Source organism: Heliangelus exortis, chromosome 6, assembly GCF_036169615.1.
Source record: "Heliangelus exortis chromosome 6, bHelExo1.hap1, whole genome shotgun sequence".
In the NCBI taxonomy this organism is placed as follows: Eukaryota; Metazoa; Chordata; class Aves; order Apodiformes; family Trochilidae; genus Heliangelus; species Heliangelus exortis.
The window spans coordinates 34,976,612-34,990,339 of record NC_092427.1 but is presented as its reverse complement, the minus strand read 5'-3'; the positions used below and the strand labels follow the sequence as shown (position 1 = coordinate 34,990,339).

The 13,728-nt window shown below is 46.6% G+C and overlaps 1 long non-coding RNA gene across 1 annotated transcript; it reads right to left on the bottom strand.

The window, feature by feature from the left end:
* Positions 1-4,675: 4,675 nt before the first annotated feature.
* On the bottom strand, positions 4,676-13,347 carry LOC139797295 (uncharacterized). Its single transcript, XR_011726399.1, has 3 exons — positions 13,212-13,347; positions 8,350-8,446; positions 4,676-4,853 (listed from the first exon to the last, which is right to left on the bottom strand). It is a non-coding gene; the product is annotated as an uncharacterized lncRNA (long non-coding RNA).
* Positions 13,348-13,728: the final 381 nt, after the last annotated feature.

The following is a 13,728-nucleotide window of genomic DNA, read 5'->3' as shown; positions in this document are numbered from 1 at the left end:
TCAAACCCAACAGAAAGTGCTGGTTTTGTAAGATTTGCTGTATTAGTTTCTCAGAAGTGAGCTTCACTGATGTGCTTTGACAGAAGCTGTCTTTTCCCCTGCCTGTAAATGCCAGGGTGCAATCAGCAGCTCCCTTGCTGGCTTTCAGGCACCAGCCACAAGTTCACCCCAGGGCAGGCTGGAGGAATCTGCAGCAGCAGCTCTGAAACTCATTCAGGTAAGGTTGAAAAAAAAAAACAAAAAAACAGCTTAAGGAGAACATGCCTCTGAATGAGTCTGAATGCAGAAAACCTGGAGAAAGGGCTTAAAACTCCTGCTGGTCTGGCCAAGCCTCCTGCACCACACATCCTTAGCTCTAGCAGGGATGCAGGGGACCCACAAGGTCTTGATCAGACCTCCCTTCTGCTGCTGCAGCAAACTGCAGGCAAGAGAAAGGCTGAAAGAAGATGCTACAGGCTTTAGGAAGTGACCCCAAGGTTGCAGAACCCAAGTCCCACAGTCTGCTTGGCCACCTGCAAGAGGCAAGGGCTCACCTGCCTGGGTTGCTTCTTTAGTCAGCAGAGAAAACAAAAGTCCCTCTTTTTGTCCTTCCTCAGGGTGTTTGGATGCCTGTGCACTTTGGGGAGCCTGCAGGTTGGCTCTGGCAGCTATCAGGGACACCTCATTTGGAAACAACCAGAGGCTCAAGCTCTGGATTAATTATTTTTTTCACAAATCCCTAAGCTTCAGATCCCTGCTCACGTCCTGGGAAGGCAGCAGATTTGTGTTCCTCTTGTGCTTCTGTCATTTCAGTGAGCATGGGATGTGCTGCAAGGTCATTCAATATTGGGCTTTTTTTGCTTTTCTTCGGGGGGTTTCTGTCTCTTTCTGGTGTGGGCAGGTTTTCTGGGTTTGCAGAGGGATGTAAGCTTGGTACATCTGCCCTCTCCTGGAGAGGAAGGACTTGCCCATCAGGAGTCAGCTTTGTGCAGGGACAGGGACACTGAGGAGTCACACAAAGGTTTTGGGCAGCTGCAGGGTGTGCCAGAGTTTTGCCATGATGGATTATTCCTCCTAGGTGAAGTGTGCCAAAATACTGCACTCTCAAATGTATCTAAAAGAACATCAATATCCCAGCAACTGCCAAGCAGGAAAAGGGGGAAATCAGCACAAGGGAAAGGGGCCCCTTTGAATTAAATGAAGAACTAGCTATTTTTTTCCAGATTTTTTTTTTTTTTTTTTTTTTTTGGTCAGTAGCTCTTGTATTTTAAACCTGAGAGCAAACACAGAGGCCATTTCCAGAACATCTGTGTCATGAATGTCACCACTCCAAGGTGAATCCACTTGCCAGATGTAAATACACCCACCAAACAGTTACCAGGAAAGCATCAGACTAGGGCTAAACTCACTGAACATGTCTAAATCTGTCTAAAATTATGGAGAGCAAGCACATTTTTTTTTTAAAAAAAAACCAAAACAAACAAAAAACCAACCAACCAAACAAACAAACAAAAAAAAAAAAACCAAAAAAACCCAGAAGCTGCAGGGTGGTGCCACCAAAACCTGGGGCAAGGTTGTGGGGGACCTCAGGGCCAGGAGCTTGCCAGGCTTCCTGGGCTCTGCCCTCCTCCTCCTCCTCCTCCCAGAGAGGCTGAGCTGGCTCCCTTAGCTGCCCCCCTTTGATGAAAACCAGACTGGTGGCTTCCAGGCAGCTGGGCTGGAGTTTGGGGGGGCACAGAGCTCCCAGGGTGTCTGCCAGGTCCTCAGGGTGCATCTGTGCCAAGAGGGACAGAGCCTGAAGGGCCATCCCAGGTACAGCTGTTTTGCAGCATGTTCATCCCCTCAGCTCTGCATCATGCATGTTTTTATGCATAAATTCAGTTTATCCCCATTATCATTTATCCCCAGGTGACTCTCCTGCTCATATGGCTCCCTGGAGAGGAGGAGGAGGAGACCTCAGCCCAGCAAGCAAGGTTTTGGGGTAAGTGCTGAGGAGCAGCCCTGCCAACCTTAGCCAAGGGCTCCTGCATAGCCCCTTTCATCCTAAAACCTGCGTGGAGCAAATCTGTGGATCCTTCAGTGGATTTTTCTGAGCTCCAAAGTGTCCTTAGAGAGGCTGTTCCCCAGCATTCCTTTCAAGTGATAGCAAAGCTGAGTAAGATATGACTTAGAGCCATGACTATTCACTTCTGAACAGCCCTGCTGGAGCTTTTAAAGGCCACCCAGAACAATCATCTCCTCTTTTTGCCTCGGGGGGGAGAGCAATTAGCACCTAAACCATCAACCCTTATGCTGAATGCTGTGGTTGTGAGAGCTGCAGGCTCATTTCACACTCACCACCCATCCAAAAAAGATGGAATAATTCTCACTACAGAGTCACATTTAGGTCCTGTTCTCCATTACTTTGGGACCAACCTCTGCTTCCTGAGAGACACAGGGGGCAGAGCAGAAAGATGCTGATCCAGAACAACCACCGTGCCTGTCTTTTCCATCACATTGTCCCTGCTTTCATGTTAAACACTGTCTTCTTTCCACGTTGGCTCAGATGGATTTCTCTCTGCATAAAATGGTTGTGGCCTTACTGATAACCCTATGAGAAGCAGCAGCAGCTGATGCTCTAAAGTGATACCTCAGCTTCCTCTTTCCTCTCCAGTGGGACATGAATGGAAAGCCAGCCCAGGCATAAGTGAAAGCCTAACATCATTTCCCAGCAGGAGAGGACACTCTCAGTGGAACCAGTGTGGTTCACAGGGTTTTTCTTTGGTTTTTTGGGGATGCTCTGGTCATACACCCTCAGCCTGCCCTCTGCATTCAGCCCAACAGCATCACCAAACTCACCCTCTCTTTTTCTGGTGGTTGACAGCTGAGGAGACAATGAGGATAAGCTTCAACTGCTGCTGCTGAACCCACTGCAAACCATAACATCTTGAAGCCATCTGATTGGAAAGGACCTTTAAGATCAAAGAATCCAACCACTGTCCCAGCCAAGGCCACCACTGACCCATGTCCCTCAGCACCACATCTCCAAGGCTTTTAAATCCCTCCAGGGATGGGGACTTCCCCCCTACCCAGGGCCTGACAACCCTTTGGGTGAAGAAATTTTCCCTAACACCCCACCTAAGCCTCCCCTGGCACAACTGGAGGTTGTTTCCTTTTGTTCTATCACTTGTTGCTTGGGAGAAGAGCCTGACCTTGCTCCAGCCTTCATGTCTCCAGACTAAACAGCCCCAGCTCCCTCAGCCACCCCTCCTAAAACTTCTCCAGACCCTTCACCAGCTTCATTGCCCTTCCCTGGACATATTCCAACACCTCCATGTCCTCTCTTTTCTGTACTGAGGGGCCTAAAACTGAACACTTCCTGCCAGCCAGGCTGAGAGGCATCACAGAACCTCCTGGTCCAGCTCCCTGGGGGTTTACACAGGGTTAGGGGCAGGCAGGAAGATCTGGATCCCCCAATACTGCTGCTGCAACCCCTTTCTGTCCTTAACCCTCCCACACTTCAGGGAATAGACTCAGACACAAGTCCCTGAACCCCTCCTCTTTCAGATAAGACTCTTCCCAGCCTGAGGAAACAAGAAGCCAACAACAAATATTCCACTTTCAACCCAGAAGAGGGTTCAGCCAGCTGAAGACAAGCTTCAGAGCCTGCTCCCAAGCCTGCAAAGCTGGTGGTAGTGCAGAGTCCCCTTGATTTCAGAGGGATGAAATCCCAAGGGAAGCTTGAGCTGGGAGCTGACCTGCTTGCCTGGCTGAGGCAGAGAGCTGGGGCACAAATCTCTCTCATGCATCAAGTTACAAGCAGTGCAGATGCTACAGGAAAGATGAACACAAGGTCTGGGTCTCCCAGGTTTTTTTTTTTTTGTTGTTGTTTTAATTTTCTGAAAGCTGCTGTTAAAGGGAGACTCCTTTGCTGAGCTGATTTTGCCCCAGTGCTGATGCTTCAGAGTGACTTTAAATCAGTTACACAAACAAATTGCAAGCTCACCCAAAAACCTTGGCATTTCAGAGCATCCCCCTGCACATCTAAATACTCCTTGCTAATATTTACCCATTCCCACCCCCCCTCTCCCCAGTCACTCCACTGCTACCAGATCTTTCTTAGCAGGCTCTTTACTCATCCTTTAGGCTCCTGAGCAAACAGCATCCTCTGTTCTTCTCCCTCCCAGAATAAAAGGCACAAGCCCTGACACAAGCATCAAATTGGTGCCAACAAAGCAGAGCAAAACCCATCAGGTAGGAGTTGCCACAGGAAAGCTCAGGGGTAAAAAAAAAACAACAAAACCCCATGTGTTTATTCCCTCCCTCCTTGCACTTTTCCAGGCTTTACCAGTGTCATTTGCTGGGGCTGGGCAGGGCAAGGCTGTTGATCAGCCAAATTCTAGCAGTTATTTAAGGGAAATAACTTCCCTTCCCTGCTGCAGTGTGCTAAGGAGACCTCCACACAGCCTATTTTTGGGTGGTAGCCCATTGACCTGTGGTCACTTGCTGCCTTATGGTTGCCCCTTCATGCCTGGTTCTGCATGAGTGCTGGACTGCATCTCCAAAATACATAAAACAAGGGTAGGAAAAAAGGTGTAAATTAACTTGTTTTTTTCTTTTAAATAAGTCTATCTGAAAAAAAACCTGGAACAAACTCACAAAAAAAATCCCAACCCAATAAAAACCACAAAACCAAACCAACAAAACCAGAACAAAACCCTGTTCACCAAGTATTATTCATGGTAGCCTAACATCTCTACTTTTTAAGTAGGGTTTTGAAGAAGGCTGTCAGTCCAATATTGGCTCTTGATGCCCTGTTGGTGCTGTTGATTCTCTCAGTGTAGGATCTTCAGGAGCAAATATCTTGTCTGTTTCTCAGCAGCCACTCTGCTTCACTGAAACAGGCAAGCAAATGAACAGAAACCTCTTTTCTAGTACAGACCTATTGAATCCCTGATTGCTTATTCTTACAGGATGGTAAAGGAACCCCTATTTTAAGGTAAATGTGAAATGACAAACCTCTGACCCTCGAGACAGCTATTCTGACATGTTTACATTTGAGACTGGAGGCCAATATGGAAATAACTCCTCTTACTTGAACAGATAGATTATAGATACCAACAAAAATCCATCCTCAGTGGAAAGCCAGGGGCTTCTTTTTCCTCCAGCTCTCACAGCATCTTTTAGCATCCTGTACAATACACAGCATGTGTGGTTTCCATTTTGGAAGCTGTGACAGGCTGTAATTAGGCTGCAATGGGAAGCAGGACCAGTGTAACACTGTGTGTTCATGCTCTGTGCATCACAACAGGATCTCCTGCTTGGCTGCCTGTTCCCTGTGCCTGCCTTAGCAAGCATCATTAACAACAAAACACTGTACAAGCTTTTTTCTCTTTGCATATCCTATGTAAATCCACAGATGACTCTAAGCTGGGGGGAGTGTGGATCAGCTGGAAGGCAGGAGGGCTCTGCAGAGGGACCTGGACAGACTGGAGAGTTGGGCTGATCCCAACGGGATGAGGTTCAACACAACAACCCCATGGGGAGCTCCAGGCTGGGCACAGAGTGGCAGAAAGGGACCTGGGAGTCTGGATTGCCAGGAAGCTGAAGAGGAGCCAGCAGTGTGCCCAGGTGGCCAAGAAGGCCAATGGCATCCTGGGCTGGCTCAGGAACAGCGTGGCCAGCAGGTCCAGGGAAGGGATTCTGCCCCTGTGCTCAGCCCTGGGGAGGCCACAGCTTGAGTCCTGTGTCCAGTTCTGGGCCCCTCAGCTCAGGAAGGAGCTTGAGGTGCTGGAGCAGGTCCAGAGAAGAGCAAGGAGGCTGGGAAGGGATCCAGCACAAGTCCTGTGAGGAAGGGCTGAGGGAGCTGGGGGTGTTGAGGCTGGAGAAGAGGAGGCTCAGGGGAGACCTCATCACTCTCTCCAACTCCCTGAAAGGAGGTTGGAGCCAGGGGGGGGTTGGGCTCTTTTCCCAGGCAACTCTCAGCAAGACAAGAGGGCACAAGAGGTCTCAAGTTGTGCCAGGGGAGGTTTAGGTTGGACATTAGAAAGAATTTCTTTCTGGAGAGGGTGATCAGCCATTGGAATGGGCTGCCCAGGGAAGGGGTGGATTCTCCATCCCTGGAGATATTTCAAAAGAGCCTGGATGTGGCACTCAGTGCCATGGGCTGGGAACTGCAGCGGGAGTGGATCAAGGGTTGGACTTGATGAGCTCTGAGGTCCCTTCCAACCCAGCCAGTTCTATGGTTCTATGATTCAAAGTCAGCCTGTGGGATCCATAAACAGAAAGTGGTATTACCCTGCCCATACCAGACATGAGTGGAGCTCAGAAATGAGCTTCTCTCCAGCACTGAATTTGAGCAGTGAGCTCCTAAGCCACCCACAGACACTGCAACATGGATAAATATCAGACCTGAGAAGAAATCAACTTAGATTTGAAAATGCTCCATCACGAGGCTGCCAGTACTATCAGCTCCCAAGTAGCACATTATTTTCCTAAGGTTCAGAGCTAAACACAGTTCCAGGAATTAGGAAGTTTGTTCAGCTTGCAAAAATGCAAGTTCACTGTTAATTTACCTTGACCAACTTCTACTTGAACTCTGGACTGTCTCCTAGTCCCTGAAATTGCTGAAGGTACAGTCAGCTGCCTTGTCTGAGAAAGGCCAGGGACACTTCTAGATGGTGGAGATTGCTCTTGAAGTTATCTGAAGCACAGAGCAGTACAGCAAGTACAGTGGGAAGGGGAAAAAAATAAAAGAAAAATTAAGAAAGGAAAAAATCAGAGGCACCGGGTAGCAGCAGGGAAAGAGGAACAATGCTGGATCACAGGAGATCACCTCAGAGCAAAGCCCAACAATGAGCAAAGACCTTGACATTGAAAAGAAGTGTGACCTTCAATTCATGCAGGAATTGAAAGAGGAGAAATTAAAAGGCCACACGGGAGGAAAGCTCAGCTTTGCTGTGTATCCTCTGGACTGGAGGGAGTTTTTGTGTGTACTGGGGTGCAAGAGGGAAAGAGGCTGCAGCAGCCTACACAGGAGATGTTGAAAGAGAACTTGAGGAAGAAGGAGACCCAAGAAACATGAGTGCAATAGGTGTTAAGTGACCTCTTCTGAAGAGCTGGTAAGGAAGCTGGCAAGGAAAGCCCTCTGCTGGGTTTGTCACAGCAGCTCTGTGTCACCAGGGGGAAAGATCTGGGAGGTCATTTCCCATCTCTGGCTTTCCTTGTTTCCCTCTGTGAGCAGCTCCCATTTAGATGCTGAGATAAGGCAGGTTCCTCGTTTGCATTTTGCAGAACAGGTTGGTTTGCTTTTTAAAAATTCTTTCCTCTGGCCTTGGCTGGAGAAAGCCCACAGCCTGCTCCTGCTATTTGACTTGACTGCTGGGAAGAAGCAGAGAGGAACCTTTCAAGAGTTCTTAATCCATGTGTGTCAGTGGGAGCTGCCCAGTGGCTCTCAGGTTTCAGCTCCAAGAACTCAGCCTCTAAGCAAGCCAGTTTGGTTAAAAAAAACCCCACAGTATGGCTAGAAAACAGAGCATTTTGTGTCTGATTACCATTCCCCTGCTGCCCTGACAATGAAGAGCAATGCTGAGCAGTCTGCAGGCTGTCACCCTTGTGCCCTGCCTAAGGGGGGTGGAGGGGACATGGCACACAAGAAGACAAACACCCTGATTTTTTTTCCAAGGCAGTGACAGCTCCTGAAAGGCTTTGCAGCAGTTTGCCACAGCCCGGGTCACTGCAAATGCTGCCAAGCCTTCAAAAGAGACAAGCAAAGGTCTGAAAGATCTGGAGAAAAGAAAGGCAGTCACCAGGGCTGGGATTTCTCCAAAGGAAATTATGTGGGACAGCCTTATTGAACTGGAAGAGCAGGACCTAAAATCCTGTGAATAGTGCTGTCTTGCTGTGACCAAATTAGCTTTTGTGTGCCTTAAAACAGACCTGGCAACTCCAGGTGTGATCCCAAAGAGCTTCAGACAATGCAAGGCACTCTGGTTTGCTTCCATTAGGATGGTTTCTGCCTTAAACAGCCCAAACAGAGGCAAGGAACAAGGCTGCCAAGAGAGGGTCTTGGGGAAGGGCTGAGGCTCCCAAGCATGGAGAGGAGACATGAAAATCCAAGCTGGGTGCAGGAGGATGTTCTAGGTGTATTTTCTATTGAAAAGCCTCTTTGTTCAGGGAAACCTAAACAGCTTAATTTCTCTGCTGCAAACAATTCGTTTCCTCCTCCTTGTAGCAGAAGGGATTTTTGGCAGGAGGGGAACATTAACCCCAGAGAGAAGCCACCTCTGAAACACACCCACATACACCAGACACTGCTGCCTTCAGAAAGGCTGGTTTGCTGCCTGACCTATTTCTGGCTTCAACAAAAGGAGGGGAAGAGAAACAACCCACCACTGGTTTTGCAAGCAGCTGTTCTGCAGCAGAAATCAGACCAAACCTATTGTTTATTTTGCTTCCTGGGGATCTGGCAGGGATGTCACTTGAGAAGCTGCAGAGAACGGGAGAAAAGAGAATGGGTTTTTCAGTTCAAGTGGTTGAGCCTTGCTAAACCTACCCACCTTGCCCTACATTTCCTTTTCCTACAAGAGTTTGGTAGAAGAATAAACCTTATGCAGGCCAAAAGCTGTGAATGCTGAAGTGGCTTTGATTCTGTAAAAGAAGGGCTTAGAGAAGGCTCTTAAAGACTGATGCTAAATGGTTATTTTTCCACACAGGACCAATGATAAATAATTATCCTGCCACACAGGGTCCTAGCTTAAAACGTGGCCAGTAGCATCCTAAACCCCTGAATAGGTGGCTGCAAGCTGTGGTTTCCAGGCAGGTGCAGCTTTGCTGGGGGTTGTGTTTGCATCAAGTCACCTGGCTTAGCAACAGGGGAAAGATTTTGGGTCTTGTGTATTATCTGGGAATCACAGCACCCATTGGGGTCACTTTAGGAAGAAGGGGCTGTAAGGGCATCTTCCCACACAAAGTGAAATGGGAAGCAGGAGGCAACACTGATAAGATCCTTTTTCTACTCTGATCTTGTCAATCCCCACCTGGAGTGCTGTGTCCAGTTCTGGAGTCCCCAGCATAAGAAGGACCCAGAGCTCCTGGAACATGTCCAGAGAAGAGCCACTAAAATGATCAGAGGGCTGGAGCACCTTCCCTATAGAACCAGGCTGAGAAAGTTGGATTTTTTTAGCCTGGAGGGACCTTAGAACAATCTTCCTATACCTGAAGGGGGCTACAGGAAAGCTGGAGTAGGGATTTTTGCATGGGTGAGAGGACAAGGGGAAATGGTTTCAAAGTTGAAGAGGGGAGATTTAGGTTAGACATCAGGAAGAAATTCTTCACTATGAGGGTTGGTAAGACACTGGCACAGGTTGTCCAGGGAAGTAGTGGAAGCCTCATCCCTGGCAGAATCCATGTGCAGGTTGGAGGGGACTTGGAGCAGCCTGGTCTGATGGCAGGGGCTTGGATCTAGATGAGCTTTAAGGTCCCAACCAACCCAAACCATTCTAAATGCAGGAGCAGCCAGGCTGGGTGAGAGGAGAGGTCTTTACAGTGCTGTTCCCTGACAGTAGCCACTGAGAAAGCACAGAGCAAAACTTCCCCAGGATATTTTATCCAAAGATTTGAGGAACTGAAGCCTTCTCCTGAGAGGTATGGAAGGGGCCTGGAAAAGCCCATGTGCCCACACAAATTCTGTGCTAGGATGTATGGAAGTCAAACACCCCTCTGAGGGCCACCAGGGAGGACAGACTGAGGTTTTACTGCTCCAAGTGAGGGTAATTTTGACAGAGGCTTGTTTTAGGCTTTACTGCTTCCTTTTGCTACCACCATTTTCTCTTTGGATCCACTGAAGAAAACAACCATGCTGTAGTACCTGGGGAAACCAAGCAGGTTATCTGATTCTAGTGGAATAGAGACAGAGAGATGTGGCCCTGAAAATATTCCTGCACATGAGCCTCCTCCTCCAAGAATACAAGTCAGTATTTGGAGAAATTTTACACACATCATGATCACATCATGTGGATCCTTTCCTTTCCTTTCCTTTCCTTTCCTTTCCTTTCCTTTCCTTTCCTTTCCTTTCCTTTCCTTTCCTTTCCTTTCCTTTCCTTTCCTTTCCTTTCCTTTCCTTTCCTTTCCTTTCCTTTCCTTTCCTTTCCTTTCCTTTTTCCCTTCCTTTTTCCCTTCCTTTTTCCCTTCCTTTTCCTTTCCTTTCCTTTTCTTTTTCCTTTCCTTTTTCCTTTCCTTTTTCCTTTCCTTTCCTTTTTCCCTTCCTTTTTCCTTTCCTTTCCTTTTTCCCTTCCTTTTCCTTTCCTTTCCTTTTTCCTTTCCTTTTTCCTTTCCTTTCCTTTTTCCTTTCCTTTCCTTTTTCCTTTCCTTTTTCCTTTCCTTTCTCTTCACCCCTCTCCTAAACACCCATTTGACTATTGTAGGGTGAAATCTGAGGCTTGAAGCCTATGCAGCTGGTGAGTGGTTAAATCTGCTCCTTTCTTGGCTCTTCATGCCACAGTGGCCAGTGTGAGCAGACTGCCACGGGGTGATGCACGTTCCAGTCTGGATAGAGAAACGAGTCACAAAGCTGATTAAAACTTCTGCTTGGGGCCTGGACACACCTTCTGGGCTCAGCCCTACACCATGGAGAAGTTTGGGATCACCAGAGATGTGACCCATGGGCCAGGGATAGGAGTAAAACCCAGACACACCTGGGTGTGCCTGGAGATGAGCAACTCCTCAAGCTGTGCCAGGGCTGTTGTTAAGTCTTCCCACGTAGGGCAGAGAGACCCTACAGGCTCTGCCATGTCTGCATCCTGTAGCAGAGACCTATCTGGGATGTGATAAGATGAGAAAGTCTTTATCAGTTGTTTCCATGGTGGCAGATACTGCCTGCCCAGCAGTGTGGTTGCTTTTCCTCCAGTGCTTGCAAAGGCTCTGGGGCTAATTTTTTTTTTTTTTTTTTTTTTTTCCTTTAGGAATGAAAATAAATCACTCCAATCAGCTCCTTTTCTCGAGGTGCTACAAAACAATCTACAGTGGAAACGTTATCACTGGTAACAGATTTAGCCTCCAGAACCAGCTGCTCATTTACATTCTAACATTTAAAAAAGGTTTCCTGTGGCATGGTGTAAACACAAGGTATGCCCAGCACCAGCAGATGCAAACTGGGGGAAGCTGTATGGCTTGGAATTATTTATATTTATTTATTTAATATATATGCTATATATATTTAATATAATATATATTATATATTATTTATCTATTCATATATAAATATATATGTATAATATAAACAATATTAATATATCATATGTTAATATATTATAAATTAATATATTTATTAAATATATATTTAATATATATATTTATTAATATTGTTATTTATTTCTGCATTTGACAGCTGCTGACAAAGCCCTCCTTACTCCTATGTGCCCTGCATTCAGGACACTGGAGTTGACAGAAAGAAGGAAGAGCACGAGGGAGACCTGAGCATCTTAATAATTACACTTTGGTCCCACCTACCTGCCACCCAAAATATCTGGGAGGAATTAGACATTTACTACCTTGACAAAACAGCTGTGCCCAATCCATAGCACTGCCAGACCATCTAAGTCCCTAAGAGCCCAGAAGTGCCATCATTGCCCTCCTGCTTACCAGGCTGGTACTGGTTTGATGGGACATCAAAATGGGGTTTACATCCACTCTTTTCTCAAATAAATAATTTTTTTTTTTTTTTCTGGAAGGAGGAACCTGGAAGTATTTTGTATGCTTGCCCAAAATGCTCAGCTTTAGTCCTATCTACATGGTGAGAGTTTGCTGAAGTGACAGCAGAATCCAGCAAGTAGCAGCTGAACAAGTTGCCTGCTTGAGACAGAGCCACTGAACAGCAAAACCAAAGGACAAGCAGGAAAAGCACAGCAGAGATGCTGGGTCCTACTTTGTGGAAGCTTAGAAAGCAAAGGAGGGAGTTGGAGAGGCCAGGAGTTGTCTTTTCAAGATAAAAAAAGACTTCAGTGCACAAAGCATGGTGTACTCAGAAATACAGGGATTTCTACCCCACTTCCAGGGTCACACGTGGGTGCCTCACTAAGGAAAACAGAAGCAAATCCATCCTAGAGTTTCCCAGCTTTGTACAAGGGCACATAGGACAAGGGGAAATGGTTTCATACTGAAAAAAGGGAGATTTAGATTGGATGTCAGGAAGAAAATCTTTCCTGTGAGGGTGGTGAGCCCCTGGCCCAGGGAAGCTGTGGCTGCCCCATCCCTGGAAATGTTCAAGGCCAGGCTGGATGGGGCTTGGAGCAACCTGGGCTGGTGGGAGGTGTCCCTGCAACCCAAACCATTTTGTAAATCTAACTACACCTTGTTGGATAAGTGTTCCTCTTGACAGGGATTTATTTGCCCATGTTGTGTCTTCTCTACCAATCACACTGACCACAGCCTACCCAGTGTACTCTGACTGATGCCCAAGGGCTGCAGCCCTGTAACAGCATCATCCAGAGGGAGAAAATCACATGGGAAGAGGAAAGGAGAGAAGCAGCAACATGAAAGAGCAACCATGAGAGCCCAGAAGAAGTTTTCAGAGTTGCTGTTTGGGAAAATGTTGCTTTTGATGCAAAGTCAACTAGATCTAGAAATAAAGGTGCAAAAAGAAGAGGTATAGAAGCCCCTCATCAATCTTAAGGGGCTTTTAGGGTCCAGGTAGCACATCCTTTTCAACTGAATCCTTACCACAGCTGGGCTTTTAGCTAAATTAGTTAAAAAAAAAAAAAAAAATCACCAGAAAAATATCCAAACCATGCAGTCTTCATATGCATACATGCCAGAATAGCTGTCTCAAGGGTCAGAGGTTTGTCATTTCATATCTACCTTAAAATAAAGGTTCTTTTACAATCCTCTAAGAATAAGCAATCAGAGATTCAATAGGTCTGTACTAGAAAAGAGGTTTCTGTTCATTTGCTTGCCTGTTTCAGTGAAGCAGAGTGGCTGCTGAGAAACAGACAAGATATTTGCTCCTGAAGATCCTACACTGAGAGAATCAACAGCACCAATAGAGCATCAAGAGCCAGTATTGATCATGATAGTTCCAGTTCTATAACATCATCCCAAATATTCCCTGGAAGTTGCATTTTTTTTTTGCTCAATGTATAATTGCTTGTTTACCATTTAACAAAAGACAGTACTGTAAAAGCTAGAGGTGAAGAGAGGTGGGTCACAGCCCCCTTTCCAGGCTGTTCCTGTTATCTGCAGAGAATTGTCACACTTACCTCTGTCTTTATTTAACATTTGAGTCATTCTTCACACTCCTTTGCAGGGGACACCAGGGCTGTGTGACAGGTCTACCAGCAGGTACACTGGAATTCAAGCATGCTGTGAAGGAATAAAAAAAAAAGCAGCTAATTAAATGGAATATTTAAAAAAAAAATATATATATTAAAAAAGTTGCTTCTTGCTGGGGCTGAGTCACAGGGAAGATGTTTGCAGGAGACAGGTTTCATTTCTGAGGACAGACTGCCCTCTTCCCTCAGGAACTCCTCACTTCTCTTGTTTCCAGCTCCCAGGCACAGCTCAGCCACAGGGAAAGGCTTTGTATTGAAATAACAATAAAATAAAAAGCCAAAACTCTGAACTCTCCTTGAGAAAGAGGAAAACCCCACAGTCTGGCAAGGCAGCACAAGCTCCTAGGAGCTTTGTGAGCTCCGAGCTCTGCAGCACTGGAATCACAAGTGTCTATTTCTGAGGAGCACCTGTCCCCAAGAGGGCACTGTGATATTAGAGATACAT